Source organism: Amblyomma americanum, chromosome 7, assembly GCF_052857255.1.
Source record: "Amblyomma americanum isolate KBUSLIRL-KWMA chromosome 7, ASM5285725v1, whole genome shotgun sequence".
Classification (NCBI taxonomy): Eukaryota; Metazoa; Arthropoda; class Arachnida; order Ixodida; family Ixodidae; genus Amblyomma; species Amblyomma americanum.
In genome coordinates this window covers 147,288,582-147,314,423 of record NC_135503.1, presented here as the reverse complement: position 1 = coordinate 147,314,423, position 25,842 = coordinate 147,288,582, and the positions used below count along the sequence as shown (strand labels likewise).

General features: G+C 49.0%; 1 long non-coding RNA gene across 1 annotated transcript in view; it reads right to left on the bottom strand.

Annotated features, from left to right (window-relative positions):
• The window catches only part of LOC144097523 (uncharacterized), a 57,615-nt gene extending 33,557 nt beyond the window's left edge, over positions 1 to 24,058 (bottom strand). The window contains exon 1 of the long non-coding RNA XR_013307041.1: positions 23,870 to 24,058. This is a non-coding gene — a long non-coding RNA (uncharacterized LOC144097523). The remainder of the gene's footprint in view (positions 1 to 23,869) is intronic.
• Positions 24,059 to 25,842: the final 1,784 nt, after the last annotated feature.

The following is a 25,842-nucleotide window of genomic DNA, read 5'->3' as shown; positions in this document are numbered from 1 at the left end:
AGGTAGGTCACACAACGAGACATCACACAGGGGAGAAAGCTCAAGTTCCGCACGGGCACAATCAATCACCGCACGGTGGGTCGAGAGGAAATCGCAGCCTAGGATGACATCGTGAGAGCAGGCGGTCAGCACAACAAACTCGATGGTATAGGCGACGTCGTTGATAGAAACGCGGACCGTGCAGGCTGCGATGGGGTGGATGCGCTGAGAGGTGGCCGTACGTAGTGAAAAGTCAGACAGCGGCGTTGTCACCTTACGAAGTTTGCGGCGACGAGCATCACTAATTACTGACACTACAGCACCCGTGTCGACGAGCGCGAGAACGGGGACGCCTTCAACAGACACCTCAATCACGTTAGCAGAACAACACGGAGGACTTAAAAAGTTGGAAAAACACGCAGTTCTTGCCTCCTGAACTGCGGCAGTCAGTTTTCCTCTGGGAGAGGGTCCGGGCGGCGGAGCATCGGAGAAATGGAACGTCGACGAGGGGAAGGCGAGCGGCGAGTAGGGTACTGGGAGCGATGTGTAGAGGAGGCAGAAGAGACATTAGGCAAGGGCGGCCCGGAATCGTAGCGGAAATTGCGCATGAAATCGCCAGAACGAGGAGATCGCTGACGGCAAAAGCGTGCGACATGGCCCGGAAGACCGCAGGAATAGCATATCGGTCGACTGTCCTCGGTACGCCAGGGGTTCGTAGGGTTTCGGCGGGGTCGACGAACCGGGACCTGCGGCGGGGGTATAGACGGCGGTGGAGCATAAAAGGCCGGGCTGCTAGGGTAGGCGGCAGAGGTGGGCGAGCGCCGTGTACCGGTGACTGCTTCAGCATAGGTGAGCGGCGCTGCCACAGGAGGAGGTGGGGGACTGGATGGCAGAACTGCAGCGACCTGCTCCTGAATAGCACGACGGATAGTGGGCGTGAGAGATGGCGCCAGGTCGTGCGGAGGGCAGACGGGGTCGGGAATGTGATGCAGCAGAGAAAGCTGGCGAGCGATCTCTTCGCGGATGAAGTCTTTAACCTGCTGCATGAACAGGGACTGCTCAGCAGACGAGCCACCAAGGGCCAAGCCAGCAAGACCCCCCGCAGGCGCGCCGGACTGCCGCGTAGATGCGCGTTGCTTGCGGAGTTCGTCGAAGCTTTGGCTCAGCTGGATGACGGTAGCGATGGAGGTGGGGTTCTTCGCCAGCAGCATCTGGAAAGCGTCATCGGCTATGCCTTTAAGTATGTGGTTGACTTTATCCCCTTCGGACATGGAGGGGTTGACACGCTTGCACAGGTCAACGATGTCCTCGATGTAGCTTGTGAACGTCTCGGAAGGGAGCTGAGATCGAGCACGAAGACGTTGCTCGGCGCGAAGCTTCCGGACGGCGGGGCGGCCGAAAACGTCGGCGAAGCTCGTATTAAAGGACGACCAGGTGGGAAGATCGGCCTCATGGTTGCGAAACCATAGGTTAGCAACGTCCGTTAGGTAGAAGAGGACGTTGCTAAGTTTCACGGAATCGTCCCACCGATTGTAAGTGCTGATGCGCTCATAGGAGGCCAGCCAATGTCGACGTCTTGGTCATCGGTGCCACTAAATGGAGAAGTGTCACGCTGGCGCTGCACCCCGTGACAGAGTACGGTGGCAGGGATGGGCTGCGATGGTTCACTCGGACCTTCCGGCATGGTGGCGGAGACGAGGAGCGTTCCACTTCGAAGTTCCAGGATGAGGACCGGGACGGGAACCGAGGCACCTCCACCTAGTGTCAAGGCGTTTATTTGAAGCACAGGTCGGTTGGTCTTGGTTGACCGGCGACACGACGGGCACACTCACAGGCGTCGTTCGAAAAACCCAGCTGCACTTCGTCTGCTTCTTCGTTGTCCCGCTTGAACTCGTCCGCTTCTTCGCTGCGCTGCGCCTGTCGGTCCCATTACACCTTCAACTTTTATTTTTTCTCCTTTGCCGTAGACGCCACTATATTATGGTCTACTGCTGACGTCATGCGACAGCATCCTGACGGCAACGAGGAATTCAGTGACCATGGACGGCGACGGACGCCGACTTTTGTGCTAACAGGACATACATAACGCTTTCGCATTAACAACATTGTAGCCCAGCCGAAAGCTCTCATCAGACGCGTCATAGTGAGCGCTTTCAATGAAGACTGTCTTTATTTTCTCACAAAGAAACGAATGCGAGAGGGGAGCCCGGAAGCAGCCAGAGTGAGTGCTGAAAGCACAGAGCGGCACCAGTAGGATGCAACTTTATATAACAGCAGCTAACAATGGGCTGTGCCTGTATTACTCCGCTGACCATTCGCGCCTGTAAACGAAATCGCTTTTTAATTTCTGACTGTATCAAGAAAGCGAGAGGGAGGCATGTCAAGTGGCCTACGTGTCGAGGCGCCAGCGTGTCTCATTTCCCTCGCGTCCTCTACGACCTTTTCTCACTTTTACTCATGGAGTCCATGTTAAGTGCGCAATGCCACTGGTTGCGCATAGGCCAACGCCATTCGCAGCGAGCCAAGCGCAGCTCGGAAGCAGCATGAACGGTTTCAACACGCTACTTCGTGCCCTGACAACGCTGCAACCTTACGTTTTACCTCCCCGTCCGATCTATCCGCCTTCATTTCTGCGGGAAAACCCGTGTTCGATACTGAGGACAGCTCCCACAAGTCTCTGGCAAGCTGCACGCAGCTACGATTACGTTGCCCATTCAGCGTTCAGGTGATCAAGGACATCTTTTCACGATTTTCAAACAATTTTAGCGGTCACACTCTGACAATTGTGTGACACTGCAGCACTAAACCTATAAGGACGACTCCGCTTCAACGCGTTTGCTGCCATTCACACTGACGTGACGTCATGGTTGCCCGACGTCGCCTGGACGAGTCCTGTCATTTGGACTGCCTCAGTGGCGTCCTAAATACCTGTGGCAATTTTTGAATCATAGCCGAGTATTTAGCACTTTCGGCGATTTCCTTTTAAACTTTTAAACTTTTTAAAATTAAGAATCGTTTTGCGAACATACCAAGACGGAGCGCAATTTCACGCAAATGCAACATCAGCGTGCGATATCCATATCTAAAGAGACGGACCATGCAAAATAGCGTGGTTCGTTTTTGAGAACTTTCTAACCAACCGCGGTGGCTCAGTGGTTAGGGCGCTCGGCTACTGACTGATCCGGAGCTCCGGGGTTCGAACCCGACCGTGGCGGCTGCGTTTTTAAGGAGGAATAATTGCTTTTGGAGAAAAGGAAATGGCGCAGTATCTGTCTCAAATATCGGTGGACACCTGAACCGCGCCGCAAGGGAAGGTATAAAGGAGGGAGTGAAAGAAGAAAGGAAGAGAGAGGTGCCGTAGTGGAGGGCTCCGGAATAATTTCGACCACTTGGGGATCTTTAACGTGCACTGACATCGCACAGCACACGGGCGCCTTAGCGTTTTTCTTTTTTATGAAGGAAAGGAGGAGGAGTTTCACATTCAAGGTCAAACTTGCGGCCACCGTGACCACTAGCTACATTCAAGGTCAAACTTGCGGTCACACTGGCGCGTCGAAAAGCTGACATAGTGAAGCTTTTCGCTTCAAAAATTCTTGATGGACAATATTCGTAAAACCGGGTGCTTTAGCATCGCAGGCGTATTGCCATTTTATTGCAGCCCCTTGCCGAACCCCTTTAATAGAGCTCCGAACCTCCGAGTGGTGGGAGGCCGTGCTGCTCAGCTCCAGCCAGGAGACCCAGCTCCAGGCCGTGCCTTTTAAACTCGCCGAGGACATAGGGCTCCCGGCCATTTAGCACGTACTCAAGAACACCCACACCGGCTCCACAGGCTTCCCATCCTCCTCCTTGTCAACGACTTCTGGTTCTGATTGCGAATCTGGTGGTGTGCTTTTCACTCTCGCTAATTTGTAATACTGTTATACATCACGGCATGTGATCAGTCCCTGACATTCATTGGAGTGCCCCTGTGACAATGCCAGGCCCAGAATATTGTCGTTTCTGTAATCTTGTGTGTTCTCTTCAGCAGTATATTTAGTGCATTACATGAGAGATTGTCCATTCTATGTAATTTCTACATGCCGAGTGAAATCCTGTTATGATTACTAAGTTCCGGTTGATATGTTTCGCTTGATGGTTATAGCTATTAAGACGTCATCTGCTTCTTCTGTGTGAGTTTCTCTAAATGTGGCACTTGTTCTCACTGCTACTGCCATCGAATATTTCTCTTCATTTTCGGCTTAGGACCTGTGGTGTGCTTCCACACGTTCTTGGTAGCTATTTAGCCCTGGCTTTCCTTCTTTCTACGTGTGTTGCGCGTGCATATTTCTAAGCATTTGTGCTTTACTGATCTGTTTCTGAATTTCTCGTGGTGCGTCTTCTTCGCTGCATCTAGTGGCTAGTTCTTGCTGTATTACTATCGATTTGAGCATGTTCTTTCCTCTGTGTGTTTCTGATAGTACTTCTCGTTGGCTGATTAGGCGTACTTCTACAATGTCTTCAAAGCTGTTATGAATGCCTAAGGATTCGAATTTCATGTTTGCCGTGCAGCGGAGGTCTCCGGAATAATTTCGACCACGTGGTAATCTAAAGTGCACTGACATCGCACAGCACACGGACGCGTTTTGTGTTTCATCTCCATTGAAACGCGGCGGAAGAGCTGAAGGAGAGGGAAAAAAATTAGCTGTGGTTTAAACTTTGGTTAACCCTGGTGAAAAGCGAAAGCTTCCTTTGGATGGCTACGTTCACAAACGCCACACACACTGCCAAACGGATTGTCTGTAAAGCGTCGATGAAATGCCCGATGGGGCAGTTGCACCTGCCACGGTGGGTGATGTGATGACGTCAGTAGGTCACTTGACCTGCAACGTGACACCACGTGACACCTGTCACATGACTGTACTGACGCTGCCCTCTTGAAAACCTAGCGTAGTGAAGCCTTCGCTTCAAAAAATAAGCTGTGGTTTCACTACTGTTAAACCTGATTACAGAGCGAAAGCTCTGGTGTATCGGGCAGCTAGACGCACCTTGGCGTATGCAACGTTCCTTGAGTGCGTTCCGAACACTGGATAGGCAGCGCGCCCACCCTGCTACCCTGGCAGGTGGCAGTCAATGGTTGATCGCGAGAGGTGGCTCACCAACGAACACAGCGGATTATTGCTGCAGTGCCGTGTGTCTGCCACAACGTTGTTGGCGCTGACGCCTGCAGCCTGCATCTCTCTCTCACCACCGCCACGTATCTCAGAGCGCGACTGCGGCGTCTACTGACATAGGGAGCCAGTTATGCGCCCTTCTTTTTTCAGTGACCATGCCCATAACACTACTTTTCAGCAATCATTTTTTTACGAAAGCACCCATTTCGCCTGTCGGTGACGCGGGTGATAATGCGTGCGACTTGCAGCGTTGCTGCTTTGAGCAGGGTGAAAGCGTGAGTACTACGTTGGTTGGATTGAACCCTCCTTCCCAAGGTTCTTATTGTTGTCTGTTCCAGAACAGGCGTTCCTTTCAGGCAGACCTTGAGTTTCAGGTCCTCTCTGGTAGAGACGGGCCGGTTTTGCTTGCCTCGCCAGACTCGCAGCAGTTCCCGATTTCTCGGTCAGGCATGCGAGTCCACTTTCTCCAAGGTAGTGCTCTACACAGGAGCCGCTTCGTGTAGCCTTTCTTCCTTCCCCCCAGGGGATCCCGTGTTTGTCCAGACTCTACCGCCGTCGACATACATGGCGTGCCTGATGCCTTCGACCTTCTCAAGTTTGCGAGCTAGGCCTATCATAGCCATGTCGAAGAGTATTCGTGAGATGACTGAACATTGGGGTGTACCCTTGTTTGGCGTGTGAATTCTGTCCGATCGAAAGTCTCCCAGGCCGATGGTGGCAGTTCTACCGGACAGGAAGGCTTTGAAATTACCAAGGATTCTGCGTCCGCAGCCCAGGCCGTCTAGGGCCGTAAGGATCGCTTTGTGGCTGACGATATCGAATGCCCCCTTGACGTCCTAAGCAATTATGACATTTCCGCCCCTTCGGGGTACGTTTCGGAGTACATCTTCTCACACCACAAACAGGCGACAAGGCATGCGCTAAAACGACACACCAAAACTAGTCATAAACCTGGCCGTTAGCCGAATCAGTACAGCCTACCCTTCCAGTGCCTCAACAAGAGCGAAATACAACAAGCGTATGCCCTGGTACGCAGAGCGTAAAATACAGCGCAACTGACTACCGCAGAGCAAGTCTACAGAAAAACTCCCTGGTACGCAAAGCATACAGTAAAGCACTCTGACTACCGCGCAACACGTCTACAGGAAAACTCATGACCCTTCTGTTATTGCAAAACACCTTCGAGGAGTTTCTGGATGCGCAGCTTGAGTCGCAAAAACTCAGGCTGCTGCAGACGACGACTGGAAGAGCGTTCTTACAGAGACTCGGATAGCGCGAGCAGATGCGAGATATGACGAGAACGGAAACGATCTCCGACGAGCATCGCAAATCCCTCAAGGTAACGCCAACACTAGGAACATGGACCCCAACCTCCACCACTGAGGCACAAGAGAAGCGAGGGCCGAATTCATCGAGAAAACATACGCTCCTCAAGACAAGATCGTGATTGCAGACGCGTCGTCGAGAAGAGGAAACACCAAACTTGCAGTGGCCATGATGGTACATTCGTCTCTGCGCGAAATGACCAGCGCCTCTATGCGAGATTGGCCGGTAGCAGAGGCCGAGGAAGCAGCCGTTGCTCTAGCGGTGGCGGAGGGCTATATAACCGGGCGACGGCTAACAATACTCACGGACTCTCAAAAAGCCTGCCGAAATTGCATCAATGGCAGGATAGGTCGTCACACGCTCCGTATACTCCTCGCAACGAGCGACAGAATTAAAAACCGCGAAGAAAAAGACAAGACCACACACAAAATTGGGTGGGTACTGGTATACACGGGGTGGGAAGGAACCAAGCGGTCGACTGGATAGCTCGAGGATACACTACTTTCCGATCATCTGATGAGACAGCGGAAATCACACCGGCACCCAAAGAATATTCGGCCATACTACAAAACTATAGAGGTAGAAGAATGCGATATCCTTCGCCGCACGAACCTCTCAACAGAGAGGAAACTAACTTAGAGACCATTATTGAGAGTTCTTCGCAAACCTACACATAGTACACATCCGCCGCGTGGGCGAGATACCACTGTCCCGCATGACCTGATGTACATGTAAACAGTGGCGTGTCGCCTCCGCGAGATACACTAGGAAAAACGACGCGCCATTCTCGTATTCATGTAAACATGGCTAGAGAATACACAAAAGGAAAAGTGCTCGCCGCCGCAGGGATTTGGCCTTCAGTTGAATCGCTCGTGTCCACACCATCAGGCGGGACAGCAAAGCGTGGCCAGAAGCAGCAGTTCATTGCCGATTAAATACGCGACCAACGCAGCGAAACATGCGAAGTGAGCTGCTGCCGCGAAACAACGTTCACCTCCCAAGTCCCCGACGACAACTCAGAGACAAGCAGTGCTCTCGCATTTATGTTTCAGAAGAATTGCTTAGGTGCCCACATATTTTTCGTGAACTAGGGGGCCTGTTTTCGGAGGCGAGCCTCGCCTCTTTCCTACCTGCAGATGTGTGCCAGCCGCACCGCTACACAAGCGTTTGTGTGTCCGTGGTGAATCGGTGAAGCTTGGACCGGAGGTGTTTGGTGGGCTGATCACACCCTAGAAGGCACAATTTTTGCTCCCGTCCATGAAGTGCGAAAGAAAGAATTCTACAGAGGATGCAACCCTGGCAATGTGGTTAAACAATATACTCCAGATAGGATCCGTTAAGGTATAATGAGGCAGAAAGGTCGCAGAGGAGAAAAGCTGTGTAATAGAAAACTTAGTTTAGAACAACTGTGTGTAGCACTAACGTAAACAACAGTAATGTAGCAGTTCTAAAGTCCTTACGACAGGCTCTCGCTGCTCTTGAGAGGGGCTTGATATATGGTTCAAGAACAGAAACAGCCAGATTTAAAGGCTTGATAATTAGTTTAATTCTGGAGAAAGGGAAGCACAGCATAGAAACAAAAAAGACAATAAAGGCAAAAATATTGAAACACCAAAGGCAGTGTATCTGTGTTCTAAAAGTTGCCCAAAATCGTTAGTGAATTCTAGAGCACGAAACCACAAAAAAACACAAGTACAGGTGCTATAGTTGGCACATGTAAATGTTCTTTCAGGCGCGTAAAATACGCCGCTTGGCGTAAAGCAGATTCATCTGTCTGATGAGTGAGCTTATGGAGTCGCAATTCACGGATCGAGAGAATTGCTGAGCCATGAGTTCAGACGGGCGAGTGAGCCCGAATGAGTGAGCGCAGATGAGTCGTGAGTCAAGCTGAGTGTGACTCGTGAGACGAAATGAGTGAACCCAGATGAGACGTTAGTCGAATTGAGTGAGTCCAAATGAGTCGTGAGCTGAAATGAGTGAGTGAGCCTAGATGAGTCGGGAGTCAGAGTGAGATGTGAGTCTCTATGAGTGGTTGACCCTGGATGAGCGGTGAGTCTGAGTGAGCCCAAATGAGTTTTGATCATAAATGAGTTTGATTTCATGAGTTCGAGTGAGCCTAGGCCTCTGTGAGTGTGAATTTGAGTGAGCTCTCGTAGGTTGACCAAACTTTTGTGAGTGAGCCTGAGTGAGCACTCGGGATTTTTACGAGGTATATCCCCAGGTGGCCGAAATTATTCCGGAGCCCTCCACTACGGCACCTCTTTCTTCGTTACTTCTTTCACTGCCTCCTATATCTCTTCTCTTATGGCGCGGTTCATGTGTCCGCCGATATTTGAGACAAATACTGTGCCATTTCCTTCCCCAAAAACTAATTTTCATTTTCAAAACGAAATTGCTTTTTTGAGCAAAGGAAATGGCGAAATGTGAGAGTATCATATCCTTTTCTTAAAACCAGCTTTCATTTTCCGTCGCTTACGGTGCGGGTCGGGTCTCCGCCGAGATATTTGAGGCAGGCGTAATTTCCTTTCCTTAAAACCAACTTTCATTTCACTTTCCTTCCCTTATGGGGCGGTTCGGGTGTCCATCGAGATGTGTAAGGGGCACGTCATTTCCTTTCCTTAAAACCAACTTTATTTCACTTTCCTTCTCTCACAGCGCGATTAGGGTGTCCACAAAAACATGTGAGACAAGCGCAAGTTCCTCTCCTAAAAACCTATTAGATAGTTTGTACATATTACTTCTCCCCCTATCCTGTATTCCTGTCCCCTCACCTCTTTCATTTCATTTCTCCATTCTGCCTGCTGTCCTTTATTTCCGCTGCCCCAGCTCAGGTGCTTCAGTATCGATGGCAGATGCCGGGGCTAGCAAAAATCTTTTCCTTCCTTTTTACTATTATTTTTAATAAAACCACTACCACCCCCACCATTTCATTTTCTGCCCTTACCAGTGCGGTTTGGGCGTCGACCGATATATGCAAGGCGTCATTTCCTTGTTTGACCTCTAGCTAGTTTAAAGGTCAAACTTGCGGCCCCGCTGACGGCTCGAAAAGCTGGCTTAGTAAACCTTTTCGCTTCAGAACACGGGGACAGGCTGCAGACCAATCGAATAGCAACGTGCTAACGACTACGCTAGTTCCTGCGAACGCATATGTAGTTCTCACCTCATGATCATAAACAACCCAAACTCTCTTAGCATAATTCAAACCAATGGTGGAATAATAATAATAATAATAATTGGTTTTGGGGGAAAGGAAATGGCGCAGTATCTGTCTCATATATCGTTGGACACCTGAACCGCGTCGTAAGGGAAGGGATAAGGGAGGGAGTGAAAGACGAAAGGAAGAAAGAGGTGCCGTAGTGGAGGGCTCCGGAATAATTTCGACCACCTGGGGATCTTTAACGTGCACTGACATCGCACAGCACACGGGCGCCTTAGCGTTTTTCCTCCATAAAAACGCAGCCGCCGCGGTCGACCAATGGTAGAAGCTGGATAGACATCGCAGCCATTACACCCACCCATCTACCATAAATTCAAATTTGGGAGGTATTGAACTATGAAATCTACAGTGATCACAAATACATCTAAATACACCTTTCCTCACGACAACACACACCAAGACAAAACACCCACACAAAACGGCAGTCACAGAGTTCTAACAGACCTCCTTGAAGACAGATAGTTTAAAGAAACAGCCCATACACATATCCTCAACATTACACGACTAGAACATGTAATATATCACTTCTACTAAAAATCACAAAAGTGACAACTAAATACTCAAAACACGTAACAAAACACACACACACACACACACACACTACCCCCTTAGGGGATAACCGAACTGCAGATAGAACGAAAAAAGGTTAGGCCCCTTAGACGACGTTACCAACAATCAAGCGACAACCTCCGACAACACTGCAAAACAATTTACACCACTGCTCTCAAACAGTTCCAACAGAACATATCCAATACACGCACCAAATCTTGGGAAGTCTGTTGTGGAAAACTCTCAAACAGTAACCCCCTCCCACTACCCTATAAAAATGCTGCCAACAATAATAAAAAGCCAATCATAATCCCATATAACCAAAGGCTGACGGCACATATACCTCATCTGCTGAAAAATCAATACAACTTATATTACAGTCACTTTTCAAAACATACCCTCAAAACAACACACAAAACTCACAACTAACACATATCCAGCAAACCCGCGTTGATGACATCCCCTTTACTGAGACAGAAATTGACTCAGCAGTACACTCACTCGAACCTCAAACCGCCAGGACCAGACAACTTGACTATCCCATTCGTTCAAACACTAAACAAACAAGGAAAATTCTTCAACATTTTCAATGCTGCACTACAACTTGGCCACTTCCCTACACGATAGAAAGTGAAAATTATTCTGATACCAAAGAAAGATTTCCACCGCCCTCACTTCAACCCAACCATTTCAGACCAATAGCACTAAGCTCCATTTTTGGAAAAATTCTGGAACCTGTTCTGAAGACCTTATTTATCACTTTCTCTATACTCACAACCTTTTTCCGTCAAACCAATTTGGCTTTACACACAATGTGTCTTCAACAACGGCACTCCAGTCACGTAAAAACACAATCCAACATCACACAGCACTCAAACATACCACCCTTCTAATATCACTACACATTAAAAACGCATTCAACCTCATACAGGAGCGACACTATACCAACTTCCTTCAGCAGCACCAATGTCCACAAAACCTTACCACACTGACCTCTCAAATTCTTAAAGACCGTTCAGTCCCGTATAAAAACGGGCATATCACCATCATTCATCCACTCACACAGGGATCCCCACTTAGCACCCTTCTATGGAGCATTACAGTTAGCGAGCTCCTCAGCACTACATTCCCTGAAAACACATCTATTCAACTTTTTGCCGGCGACATCACGCTAACAGAATGTGGCACTTCGAAAGCAACCATAGAAGCACGAGCCACTACAGCACTAAACATCATACAAGGCTGGGCAACAAGAGAACAGATTTCCTTCAGCACAAACAAATGTAAAATCTTAACAATCGGTAACAAATACCACACTAGGACACCACACGTCAAATTTCGCAAAGCATACTCTCACACATACCACAGCTTTAAAATTTCCTGGAGTAACATTTGACTCTAAAATGACCTTCCTAACCTAAAAGACGTACAACAGAAAATTACCACTCTCACAACAACTCTCGCCCGCTTCACTGGACACACCTGGGGCACCACACCGCAACACCTGAAAGATCTGCATCCGTTCCACAGAATGAATAATTTTTTATGCACTTCCCATGTGGCACAGGCCAACAGCTCGTACGTTCAGAAAACTGTCAGCATTATAACGCATCCCACTTTTAAAAAGTGAGAGAAGCATTGCGTGCTACACATAACATAGCCCTCCCAATCCTAGCTAACCTCCCACCAATACACCTAACAATCGAAAGTGAAAACACATCATTCGACATCATTCACAGCTACAAAACTTTTCAAAAAGGCGACGTCACAATCCATTAAAACAACATAAGCACTAAAACTGACACCTCTCCCATCCTGCAAACAGCATTTCACGCAACTACACCACCGACACCCCAGGCACCTAGATCTATACATTTATACTGACGGTTCACAGTCACAATCTGGTACAGGAGCAGCATTCGTAATTCTTAACCAAAGCCAACAACTAGTGGTAACCAAACAATTGACCGTACTACAACATACTTCCAATTTTGACGCCGAAGCAACAGCCATCCAACAAGCACTCATACACATAAAGAACTCACCTTCAAACACAACAGCTATACTTAGACCGTTTCTCCACGTTAAAAGCCCACAAAAACCAAGAAACAGAAACCCTCTCATCAACTGCATGATAACCGGCTACATACAAGCAGCAGAACAACACAAAATTACCCTACATTATGTCGAAGCTCACAGAGTCATACACGGAAACGAACTTGCAGACGAGGCTACAAAATAAGCCACTCAATCAGGAACACCCATACACACCCCATTCACAAAACAATATGTCAAAACGCAACTTCACGATGAAAGACAAAAAAATTGGCCTAACGATTGGCTGCGACACGGCAAAGACACTTCCACCTACAGTTGGATAAGACACACATCACACATACCATCGCATTTTTCAACAAACTATTTATTACACCAGTCAGGCACTTACAGAACATGGACGCTTCCCACATTATCTCCGCAGACTTCACAAAAGCACAAATAACGTTTGCGAATGTGGCTCTCCTGTCCAAAACATAGATCACTATCTAAGACTATGCACCTTCACTACCACAGAAAGAAAACTCATCACCAAAAAAAATCCCCAAACAAGAACACAAGCCTGAAATTATTAAGCACCATGAAACATAAAGCACTAGAAAAACTGATTAAAAAATTTACGGGTGAATTCAACAACTATAAAAGCCTAACTAACCCCCATCCGAACCCTAATCCTTTCTCTTCCTAATCTTTCAAATAAACATAAAATACTAAACAGCCAAAAAAAACCAACTAAACGCCTAAACACCCTTCCTCCATATCGTACTTTACTCCGACCGCCTACCTCTACCACCACTTTTCTCTAACTACCCACATATTCCTTTCTTTCTATTATTATTTTATTTTACATAATATGTCACTTTTATTTTTATTTCTTTCTTCTAAATATTTTATGATTTATCGCCTACATACCCATCTATTAAACTGATCACTTCAAATATGCTCAACCAGCCCTTTATAAATAATTATAGCGCCAACTCCAACTCTTGCCGTCCTCACAATCGTTTAAGTTCTTAAATAAGAGCCCCTCACCCTCCTATATGCCTACTCCTTACCATTCTTTCCTTCCACAAAGGCCACCTTGTAAAATAAACCATCATAGGACGATCCCCATCTCTGACGAAATAGACCTTCCCAGATCAAAGAATCTTCATAAAACTGCTTAATTCGCCTGCTATTCCTGACTACAATGAGTCGGGCTTGCCCCTCTCCCCACGTCAAGGAGCGTGCTTCGCCCCCTAGCCAATGATCAATTAAAAGTAGTCGGGCTGGGCCCTCTCCCAAAGCCAAGGAGTGGGCCTCGACCCCTGCCGACGACCAACCATAAGGAGTCGGGCTTGCCTCTCCCCACGCCAAGAAGCGTGCTTCGCCGCCTTGCCAACGATCAATTAAAAGGAGTCGGGCTTGGCCCTCTCCCAAAGCCAAGGAGTGGGCCTCGACCCCTGCCGACGACCAACCATAAGGAGTCGGGCTTGCCTCTCCCCACGCCAAGAAGCGTGCTTCGCCCCCTAGCCAACGATCAATTAAAAGTAGTCGGGCTGGGCCCTCTCCCAAAGCCAAGGAGTGGGCCTCGACCCCTGCCGACGACCAACCATAAGGAGTCGGGCTTGCCTCTCCCCACGCCAAGAAGCGTGCTTCGCCGCCTTGCCAACGATCAATTAAAAGGAGTCGGGCTTGGCCCTCTCCCAAAGCCAAGGAGTGGGCCTCGACCCCTGCCGACGACCAACCATAAGGAGTCGGGCTTGCCTCTCCCCACGCCAAGGAGCGTGCTTCGCCCCCTAGCCAACGATCAATTAAAAGTAGTCGGGCTGGGCCCTCTCCCAAAGCCAAGGAGTGGGCCTCGACCCCTGCCGACGACCAACCATAAGGAGTCGGGCTTGCCTCTCCCCACGCCAAGAAGCGTGCTTCGCCGCCTTGCCAACGATCAATTAAAAGGAGTCGGGCTTGGCCCTCTCCCAAAGCCAAGGAGTGGGCCTCGACCCCTGCCGACGACCAACCATAAGGAGTCGGGCTTGCCTCTCCCCACGCCAAGGAGCGTGCTTCGCCCCCTAGCCAACGATCAATTAAAAGTAGTCGGGCTGGGCCCTCTCCCAAAGCCAAGGAGTGGGCCTCGACCCCTGCCGACGACCAACCATAAGGAGTCGGGCTTGCCTCTCCCCTCGCCAAGGAGCGTGCTTCGCCCCCTAGCCAACGATCAATTAAAAGGAGTCGGGCTGGGCCCTCTCCCAAAGCCAAGGAGTGGGCCTCGACCCCTGCCGACGACCAACCATAAGGAGTCGGGCTTGCCTCTCCCCACGCCAAGAAGCGTGCTTCGCCGCCTTGCCAACGATCAATTAAAAGGAGTCGGGCTTGGCCCTCTCCCAAAGCCAAGGAGTGGCCCTCGCCCCCTCCCAACGAATCAGAGCGACCTCGTCCGTCTACGAGCTCTCTTCCTTCATACAAAAGGAGAGGGGCTTTCCCCACTTCCAACGACATCGAGTTGGCATATCTCTTTGCAACGAGCGAGTTAATCTCAACTCTAATGGCAACAAGCGCATAGACCACTCTGCCTCCAAACAAACAAGGAACGGCATGGCACCATGCTATAAAAATAATGCACAACTAAGAAATAAGGCCACAAAGAGAGAAAAAAGGGGATAAAATGAAAGGTGGAAAGAGAAAAATCCCCCCTCCCCTCAGTACTCTATTTGGAGTGTGCCCTCTTTCAACTTTCTAACTTCCCACTATTTAATCTATTATATAACTTTTCTTCTCTCACCTAATACGCACAGTCATATAAAGAAAGGGAAAATGTAAAACGTAAACAACAGCTCCCAATGGCAAAACTTAAAAAATGTAAATAAAAACAACTCAACCTCGAAACGCAAAGTACATATCACTACATCTCAATCACTCAAAACATGTGAAACCCCACTTTAAAAGTCTCCAACACAAACCACACAACAAAATTACCTTACACATCCAATACCATACGCACCACACTTCGACTCCCACCTCTAAACTCAACGCAACCTCCACAACAACATATATCCCCATGGGGGCGGGACGGGGTTACTTATTATTCTTTAGTTTTTCAGTCCAGCACCCCTCTCCAGACAAAAGGGCCCAACCATCCCCAAGCCCATTCAGCACTCTCGGACTACACTATCTTCAAGCCTAACATCTTATTCCCTCAAGCCCTCTCGCCTCACCATACCAGCCCTGAAATTTCAACAGACCTTCCTGAACCCTTCTTGAAGAATGAAGACATATAATTTACAAAATGTTAGACAGGCTCAAGAACACACTGTATAGCAACTACTCTTCCTGTTCAAAATGAATCCCTGAGCCCGCCTGCCCGCTCCTTCCGCTGTGGTTTCGCGGAAGATGGTAGTATTTTATAATTTACTTATTTCCCCCTCTGCCCTCATCCTTTTCTTCCCCAAATTCTTATTGGTATAATCCCTTTTACTTTTTTAATTGGTTTAAGCTTCTTATGCTTACTAGCACGGGCAGGGACACTTTATTTTTCGTTCTTTTTATAGCCCCACACTAATAATGTCTAGCGTAAGGACGCTGGAGAGTGTTTGCGGAAAGGCGGCGAATAAGACGGATGCCTCAAAAACGCCCTCCAGGGTCTCCAGCATTTCAGATTCACAAACAATTGTGTACTTAACACCTTAACCCCACATCGTGCAGCTTAGGCAGACAGGAAACAGCCCCCGTGCGCAGGCTGTACAAAGCGCCATCGTGGCGCTGTGACCCTGCCGCTGCTCAGCCGGCGGACTGGCCGCAATCAGGAATTGATGCCAGCCCGTATTAGGATTGGCGCCAGCAGGTCTGGAGGATTGCCACCAAGACAGCATCTCTCGCCAGATGTCTGCGGGGTGCGTTTACCACGCTCGCCAGGTCCTTGCTGCGTGGGACAAGCGGGGAGCAGGATTCTGCGAAAATCACTCTAAGGAGTCGCTGTTGCCGGCAACGATGTGGTTCCGGCTGTCTTCTGATTTTGTCCGACGTTCCTACCGACCCGACTACTCCTGGCTTCCCGGGCACAGCACCAGCGTGGGAACGAATTGGCACAGCGACTCGTCCACATGCTTCGCCGGCCATCGCTAATGGCAGAACCACTGGGGATTATCTCTCGACGGGGCGCTCCGGCTTTGCGCCACGGCTTCTTCGAAGTTCACCGACCGGCGGAGAGCGGGCACCCCGCATGACGTTTTCTGCCAGCCCGGCGGGGCCCTGGCCGCATAACCCTCTCCCTCAGGCTCAACTTATGCCAGGGGCGTGTCCATGTGTGCGGAGATGTCCGTTTGTGTGTGAGAGTGAAAGTTTTGGCCACACCCACCACGGCGAAGGCGTCCCCTACATGGGGAATTTAGGGAAGACGCAGCGTATAAAACTGGACTGCCGATGCAGTTGAAGAAGCTCACTTCTGAACTCAAAAAGCTAGTAAATATGTAACATAAGCCAAGTCTTCTTTCTCCAGTAACGAACCCTTCACTCAGCGCCACTCCTGTCCGGATCGGAGCGGGCGTCATCTTGACCGAGGTTGTGTCGAGAAGCGACCCCGATCCCCACCTTCAACACCGCTCGCATGTGAAATCCTGCGGCGCGTGGGCGCTTTCGCTCGCTGATCGCGTTTTTGAAGCGCTGCAAAAAATTTGGAATCTATTCAGGCTAGTATATACTCAATACACAGGCCTGCACATGCCTTGCGAATTGATGTATTCCAGTTCCATAGTATTTATGACCAAACGTGATGTGAATTTGTACCGCATAGTAATATTCTGCCGCAGATCTCAACTATACTGCTTTTTATGGTCGCAACAGATCTTGGTCACTATTCACAAAGGGTGTACACTACCCGTTCGACTGCTAATTGAAGCTAGCTGGCCGAGTGACATGCAACCATGAACACGTCTCAAACGAGAAGAAAATTAGCCCTGTTATAATACAGGTATATTGGCTAAGAGACTTCGAGATGAAACAAGTACGCCTTCCCAAGTATTGCAACTTCGCCTGCGTCTGAGCAACTTTAGTTTAAAACTAACCGTTTATTTCATTCCACTTTAAGTTAACTTCTAGGAGTGCATTCCTACTTAATTACAACTTAAATTACTAATTAAACTGCTGCCATCTGGTTTTCGGAACATCAAAAACAAACTTTAACAAATTATTTGTGTTAACGAAAGAATCACCGAAGACACTTTGGAAATTCTAAAGAGTGCTTGGCGAAAGCCTTGGGGTCAGCCCACTGCATATACCATGTTGTACGTGGCGCCCCAGTGGAATGGCCACAGTGTTTGCCAACATCCCTTTGAATTGCCCAAATGTGCTTGTAGTAAATGAGGGACTCTGTGGCGGTGCGCAACCATGTGGCTGCGCCGCCACGCTGTCACGTGGTTGGTCACGTGGTGCGGAGCAACTGCCGGCGGTGCGGCGCCGGGTCTGATCACGCGGTTCGTGACGAGGTTGGTCACGTGACCGAGTTCCACTCGGCCAGCTGTAGCTATCGCGTCACTCCAGGTTTAAACAGAGCTAAACCACTGCCAATTGTGCAGCGATAACTACTTCACGGTAGCATTTCGAGCCTTCAGCGTGGCGGCGCCGCCACCCTGCGATTTCTCCACCACGCTGTCACGTAGTGTGGAGCAGCTACTGGCGGCACAGCGTCATGGCTGATCACGCGTTTCGTCCCGTGGTTGGTCACGTGACCAAGTTCCACTCGGCCAGCTGTAGCTATCGCGTCACTCCAGGTTTAACCTGAGATAAACCACCGCCAATTTTTTCATCACGTTTCTCGATTTCTTGGGGTATGCTACCACCTCCCTTCGGCGTGATATTTTGTCCGAGGAATTCAATATGGCGTCCCCACAGTAAATCGATATAGCAAGCCAACTGATGATTTATTGGTGACGTCATCAGTATATCGAATTGGTGATTGACTGTTGAGTGACTGATTTTGTGACGTCATAATTGTTTAGTCATGTGACTATGTTTAATAATTTATAACTCAGTAATTAATCAGGTCATCAAAAAATTGGCGGTGGTTTAGCTTTAGCACAACTTTTTGACGGGCTAGTTGGTACATTTCTATTAAATAGCGTGCGCTAACAGGACGAACACAGGAAACTTGGAGACTTGCAAACTTGGATTTGAGTGCCTCCAAAAGTCATTAGGGTCGGTGTCAACCAGGAGGCCACCGCTAAAAAGGATTGCTGAGTTCATGAAAGCGTCCGACTACGCGGCATTGGAAGCTGACAAAGAAAGCCGCTTTGTTGTCCTGACAAAAGTCTTTAAGAAGAAAGCTACCGAAGCTATCAACAAATGTTTTCGACCCGTCGAATTTCACCCGGCTAAACAGAAGCGTGCCGCACTAAAACTCATTGCTCGAATGAACCTAGTGTCTCTGGCGACGGCTGTCAAGGCGGCAGACACAGGATGGCTAGAGATTTTCTTTACAGGAAAAACGCACAAACCTGCGTGCCCCCTCCGAGCCATTGTGTCTGAAAGGAATACGTGGCAGAGAGCAGTGAGCGACTACCTGCGACGCTATTTGCACAAAATTACAAGCAGAGACCAGTTTCGTGTTCGAAGCTCAAGAGAAGTGGTGCAGTTGAGCTTCTTTCCTCGGTCTCCAAGTTTCGTGTGTTCGTCCTGTTAGCGTGCTATTTAATAGTAACCATTAATAGTAATGGTTTAGCTTTGGTTAAACCTGGAGTGACGCGGAAGCTACAGATGGCCGAGTAGAACTTGGTCACGTGACCAACCACGTGATCAGCCACGGCACCGCGCCGCCGGCAGCTGCTCCGCGCCACGTGACCAACCACGTGACAGCGTAGCGGCGCCGCCACGCGGAAGGCTCGAAATGCTACCGTAATGTACCTATCGCTACAAAACGAATAACGAATCACGTACTTCGAATCCTCTAGATGAGTAGAACAGGTCAGACACCAATAGTAACTAAGAAGTTAATATTCAGTTATGAGGAGGCTTAAATTTAATTGCTTATAATTAACCTATGACGTCATAATCTAGCTAACGGCATATTCGTAACGGGCTCGATGAGTAGAACATGTTAGATACCAATATCGCCTAATTAGGTTAATATTTAGTTATGGTTAGGCTTAATATGGCGGCCTTGACGTCAGCACTAGGCAGCTCACAACTTCATATCTCACGGCGACCGAGCACCTACTGCTTTGAGGTAAGCCCAAATGGCCCTCCAAAGGGTTAAAAAACTTTTTCGGTCAAAATTGGTAAAAAATTATCCCACCTCAAGGCGGTAAGCACCCGCTCGCCGTGAGGTATGGAAAAGTAGCCTGATCCCGAGGTAATACATCGCATGGACGATAGATTGCGCTACGAGACAGCTAACACTCGTTACTTCAACGTCTTCCAGACGGTGGCGGGATATTTTTTTTCTTTCACAGTGTGGTTGCGGTGCCAGACTCATAAGCTCGGCCTTGATCTGCGCCGTGAGTGCAAAATAAAGAATCCCAGGTGATCCCACATCTACTCACACATAGTCATCTAAATATTCGTACAAATGGTTACCATCACCACCCTCCACTACGACGCCTTTTCCTGTCTTCCCTTCACTGCCTGCTTCACTCCAGAGACGAGGTTTAGGTGTCCACCGAGAAGGTACTCAATCACTTTAAATTCTTGTTTTAACATAATCGCACGGAAATTCTCAACTTCAAACAAAGAAGGTGTTCGACGAGTTGATTTTTTGGGGGGGAAAGAAAATGGCGCATTAACTGTCTCACATAACTCTGTGGACACCCTTACCACGCCTTAAGGGAAGGGTAAAGGAGGGAGTGAAATACGAAAGAGGTACCATAGTGGAGGCCACCGGAATAATTTCGACCACATGGGGATATTTAACATACACTAACATCGCACAGCACACAGGCGCCTTATGCGCTGATCTCGTTTCATTACGGCAAAAAATGCTTTTAAGGCTTATTGCTTCTATTAATGAGCCGCCTGCCAAAAATTTCAGACACAAAGTGCACTCTGCACAACGCAGACACACACAAAAATTGGCAGTGGCTTGGCTCGGCTATGCTAGGATACACGTAGCGAGAGGTACCTTTCCTTCGCTGAGCTTGTTTTTAGGAAATTCTATTGGTGTAATCAGTCATACGACGGGCCTTCACATCCTCTTCTGTTGGTTCCCGTAGACCAACGCCTTCCATAGCCTCCATTACAGTGGCTATGCGCCATCTATTACGCTCGGAAGGTCTGGCAAGGCGTTCCTTTCTCTGTTCGGGCGTCTCCGCTGCTCTGTTCGCCTTCTGACGCTCATTCTCTCTGTGTTGAATAGCCAACTGCCAGGCGACAACCTCAGGATCGGAAGAGTTAATCTTCTCTTGTCTGTGCCGCCGTTTAGCAGCGGCGGGCTCTCCTCTGCATGCTTGTCAGACGTTGTGATACAGACGACTGGCTGACTATGTTGCTGAGAGGAAGAAGGAAAAGGAAAGTGCACGGGCCTGCCTGCTGACTCAAGCCGAGCCACGCTCGCTGCCGCGTGCAGAAAGTAGGAGGGATAAAGGATAGGAGAGCAAAGAGTGAAAGAAAAGACGCGCCGCGCTAATATGCCCAGGGCCTATTCCGGAGGCAGTGCATACCGGGCCCACCCGTGCCAGAGTGCTTCAAGCCAAGCACTCCGCCATATTCCAAAAATAAGTTTAATATCTTTGGTCCTAGGACCCGCAGCAGATTACAGACGCCCATTACATATTCGCACAATGCTCCGCATGCGACGCGCGGCGAGGCGGCGACGAAGAACGCGGCGCAGCTTTGCGGTCTGTCTGGTTACCATGGTGTCGGCGCATGCGCACAACTGCTCATCCGCGTGACGTCACGCTCAGCGTCGACGGTGGAGCGGGCGCGCGGCTACGGCGAAGCGCACGACGCACCTTGCTCCCCCCCTGTTGCCATGGTAACGGCGCATGCGCACAACTCTCTCTCTCTTCCATATACCGCGAAATGCTCGACTGGTAGCCCAGTGTAGCTCCCCCTACAAAAAAAAAATATCTGCCGTACAACTACTGCTGAACCTGGTTAGAGAGAGAAAGCTGTTGTGTATCGGGCCACTAGACGCGCGGCTTGGCGTCTGTAACGTTGAGTGCATTGCGCACATCGGATAGGCAGCGCGCCCACCCCGGCAGGTGACGGCTAAATTAATGGTTGATCTCGAGAGGCTGGTCACCCAATGAACGCTGCTGCGGTTTAGTGCTGCAGTGGCGCGTCTGCCACAACGTTGTCAGCGCTAGTGCATACAGCCCACATCTTTCTCTACCCACAGCCACGTACCTCAAAGCGCGATTGAGGCGTCCACTGCACCAAGGAGTCAGTCGTGCACCTTAATTCCTTTCCTCAAAATCATCGGAGTCTAAAGCGGTGTCAACGCTAGCGCCAATGAACGAGAAGAACGCCGGTGGTCTATAGCTAACAATAATAATAATAATTGGTTTTTTGGGGAAAGGAAATGGCGCAGTATCTGCCTCATATATCGGCGGACACCTGAGGGATGGAATAAAGGAGACAGTGAAAGAACAAAAGGAAGAAAGAGGTGCCGTAGTGGAGGGCTCCGGAATAATTTCGATTACCTAGGGATCTTTAACGTGCACTGGCATCGCACAGAACACGGGCGCCTTAGCGTTTCGCATCCATCGAAACGCAGCCGCCGGGGTCGGTTTCAACCCGGGAACTCCGGATCAGGAGCTTCAGTGCCGCGTTTCTGCTACAACGTTGTGAACGCCAACGCGTGCAGCTGAAGATTTGTTTTTAAAATTGCTTTTGAAGAAAGGAAACGGTGCAGTAATTGTCTCGCATATATATCCGTGGACACCCCTACGGGTTTTCAAGAAAGGAAATATCGTAGTAACTCTCTCACATATATCTGGGGCCACCGGAACCGCGCCGTAAGGGGTTCGTCTTCTTTCTCACTTGAAGGTCAAAACCGCAAGCACCGTGAAATCGTTACGAGGTAGCGTAGTGAAGCTTTCCCTACAAAAAAAATCTTCCACTACAAAGCACAATGTGGCTAGACCCGGCAGTGGTCTCGACGTGACCGCAGGTTGAAACGCAGCTGTGAACCGTTGAAAACAGGCACCATTTCCACCCCAGAAGTAGTGCCCATTGAGCATGCATGGTAGATTCCATCTAACGCACACTGCACCGTTTTGTTCGAGATTAGCCACAGCCGCCCGTCGTGAACGAGCTCCGAACTGAGCGTTCGTTCTCCTGTTCCAATGAGAAAGAGGTGCGTCCGCCTCGGACGCACACGCGTGAAGGCTGCCACCGGCGGCTGTCGCCAGTGCTGTGGCATGTTGCAAGTTGCGCGTCCGCGCCGTAAGTGTCGCCACGGTCGGAACGATTGCAGCGATCCTGGTATCTGGCGGCTCATGTGTTCTAGGTTTCCATAATGGAATTTATTAATTTTGATTTTTAGAACGATTGTCACTGATATTGCAATGCCCAAGATGCCTAAAATCACTTTTGTACATCGATTGTCACTACTGATGTTTCCTTTAATAAACTGTTCTTTGGAGAAAACTATTTACGTTTTTGGTACTCGAGCGAGCGCCCTAAGCAGCTGCTAATCAGCCGCGCTGGCCGCGCCGCTCGCCACCATGCACCGTGCTGCCTCAACAGACACATCGAAATGCAAAAGCGGGTAAGCAGATGTCGTAAGTACTTAGGAAATCAAGCGGGAATGCAGCGCGGGAGCAGCAAGTCACCAGTATTTACGAAGCTTGCATCGAGCTAGCGGCCGCCAGCACCACGAACGCGCGAGCAACCGCCCGCAACCAGCCGGGTAAACAAACGCCGCCATATTGGATTTTTCTGGATTGGCTTGGCTGAGCTTGTTTCAAAAAGTTTTGAGCAATTTATGCCTTTACCGCCAACTCCCAGGCACCGCCACCGTCGCATTTCAAAATCGTCCCCATTGGCTCTACGGGAATGTCACACCCTTGCTGTCGCTGCAAAGCACGCACAAGACGCAGCACGCCGACGTGTCATGTGCAGAACGCTACACAGACACACACTGCGCCTGTTCTTTTGAAAGTACAATAGAAAACTCCAGAAACGGAAAGCTCAGGAGGCCTAACAGCACCGGTCGTGCGAACTCCGCTAGGATGGTGGCGAGGGCCAAGCGGTTGCTGTGGTAACAACGCCGTCTATCCTTTCGTCCTCTTCATCGGGACGCCGTTGAGCGCTTCAAAGCGAGGCAATCGCCGCATCTTCAAGCCCACCTGTCTTAAACCCCGGCATTCTACGGCAATAAAGCTGTTTCGCTCTCTCTCGCCGCATCTTCATTTTTCTTTGCAAAGTTCTCTCCGCTAACCGCAACACAGTAGCACCCCCCTGAAAACTCTGTGGCCATGCACGTGAGCATACGTACATGTGCCCATCAGCCATTTTGGCCTTCGAATTTCCGTAGTGTCGGCATCAGCACTTGTGATCGTCTAAAAATGCGCATGCTAACACTGATTCGAGAGCGGCGCGTTTCGTTTACGTTTCACTACTCTTTTCGCACTGGTCAAATCAACAATGAACAGAACGACGTGGTGCAAGGAAAGAGACTACTCACCGTCTTGTACGATCCAGCATCGCTCGAGCTGCTGCTGCTTCTGCTGCTGCTGCTGCTGCTGCTATTGCTTAAACTCTGCCCCGGTGCACTTATAACTGGTGCGTTATCCGTCGAGGCCACTCGCCTACCGCGTCCACGTCCCCGTCCGCTTAACGTACCCTCTAACCTCCGATACATTACCTTCTCTTCGACTGCCTATAGCCGTCTGAAGATTGCCAGATTACCTTTGTCGGTGTGCCGTGATGTGGCGCTACCTTGTGTGTAAATCGTTGGATTTCTTTAGTACGCAAAATTAAGTGGAGATGGCGCACGCAAACTAAGTTTTATACTGATTTTAAAGTTTTAATTTAAAACTAAAATTAAATGTAACAGTTCAGGATAACTCTCAACAAAACAACTTAATTATGTTAGCTACAAAATTTTCCGCAATGATCAGTTGAAATAGCTGACTCTGAGCTCCATGACGCTGAGGCACGGTGCTCTGAGGTGCTTTGAGGTTAACAGAGTGTCACGCCACTTGCGGCTTTCAGAATAACTGCTCAGCACTGCTTGACTTGCGCATTTGGTAGAGAAGTGACCACTTACCAGATGCTGAGTCTGCCACGATAGCTTAACTCTTGTAAGACGCCTCTGATGAATGACAGCCCAGCTCATAGAAGGCGCAACCATCTGTTAACTGCCGCATATTCGTAAAGAGGCAAACGGATAAGCCTCGTTTTGAAGCTAAACTTCGAAACAAGTTTCCTTCCACCGTGTTCGCAACTGTGGTCTCATAAGAATATGACGTCCTATAAGAGCGGTAGCCGCGCTTTTCAAAAAACATATAATAAATTTCGCTGTCCCGCTTTTAACAGCGAACATTACTAGCGCAGAAAACTACTGCCTTTGTAAGCGATGTCAGCGAAAAGCCGCTTTTGTCGTGGACACTTTGGCGCAAGTGTGTACGCCCAACGTTTATAAACGTTGAGTACGGCTGCACGCTGTGCCTGCGTGCACATGGCGCAGCAGAGGCGAACAGACGCACGAACGCATCCGCGTTCACTTGCACATTTCTTCCTCCCTGTTACATCGTAAGTTCGTCAGGGAAGAAGCATATTCAATGTCAGATCTCGTGTGTGTCTTCTGTCTTGAATATCAAGCGTGGTTAGCCATGCAGCCTCCGAAATTTTGTCCTCTCGCGCCATTCCAGTCCCGCTGATTTTTCTTTTTCTTCATTTCTTTTTTTTTCACAGAGCAAATTGGCACCTTGGAAAGTTATTTAGCGGGACGTGCGCGAAGGGTGCTGCCAGTACTTGTTGATTCCGCCGAGAATTCAGCAGTTAGGTTGAAACGATGGGAATGAGCATTTCAGGCCAATGTGAAATTAACCGTTACTTGATCTGCTATCGGGTTCTAGAGATAAAGTGTACATGCCATAAAACCATTAGGCTGAACTTTAAGGTCGTAAAATTCCTACATTTCTATACCTGAAGGAATATTCCTTACAGCACGGCCCGGTTTATGTTGTTATAGTCGGATACGACGTAATGCTTTAATGCAGCTCACCCACATTCATGACCGCCATACAGAAGTTTTCCGCGACAAGAAAAGTTTTTGTTATGACCTAAACGAGAAGCATATGGCTAGACGAAATAAAAAGCTCAAGAATATTGATGCCTCTGGCTTGTTTTATATAGTGGGGCATTAAAAAGCTGACTACTGCCATCGCACATCGTTATGAACTGATTCCGATCATGGAGTGGTATCCTTCTATAATAAAAATTGATTGTATGTGTTTTTAACGATATGTTGGTATTTTCCGGGAGCTAAAGACACATTAATTGATGAGAAAACTGTATTTACAAATGCAACATCTTTTTTTTTTCGCCACCCAATTCAATGTCAGTTACGATGTTAAGATCTGAAAAGGACTTCGAGTCATCTTTAAGTAGTTAATGGCGGTGCAGCGTAGCCTGAGAGCTTCGCGCACAAGA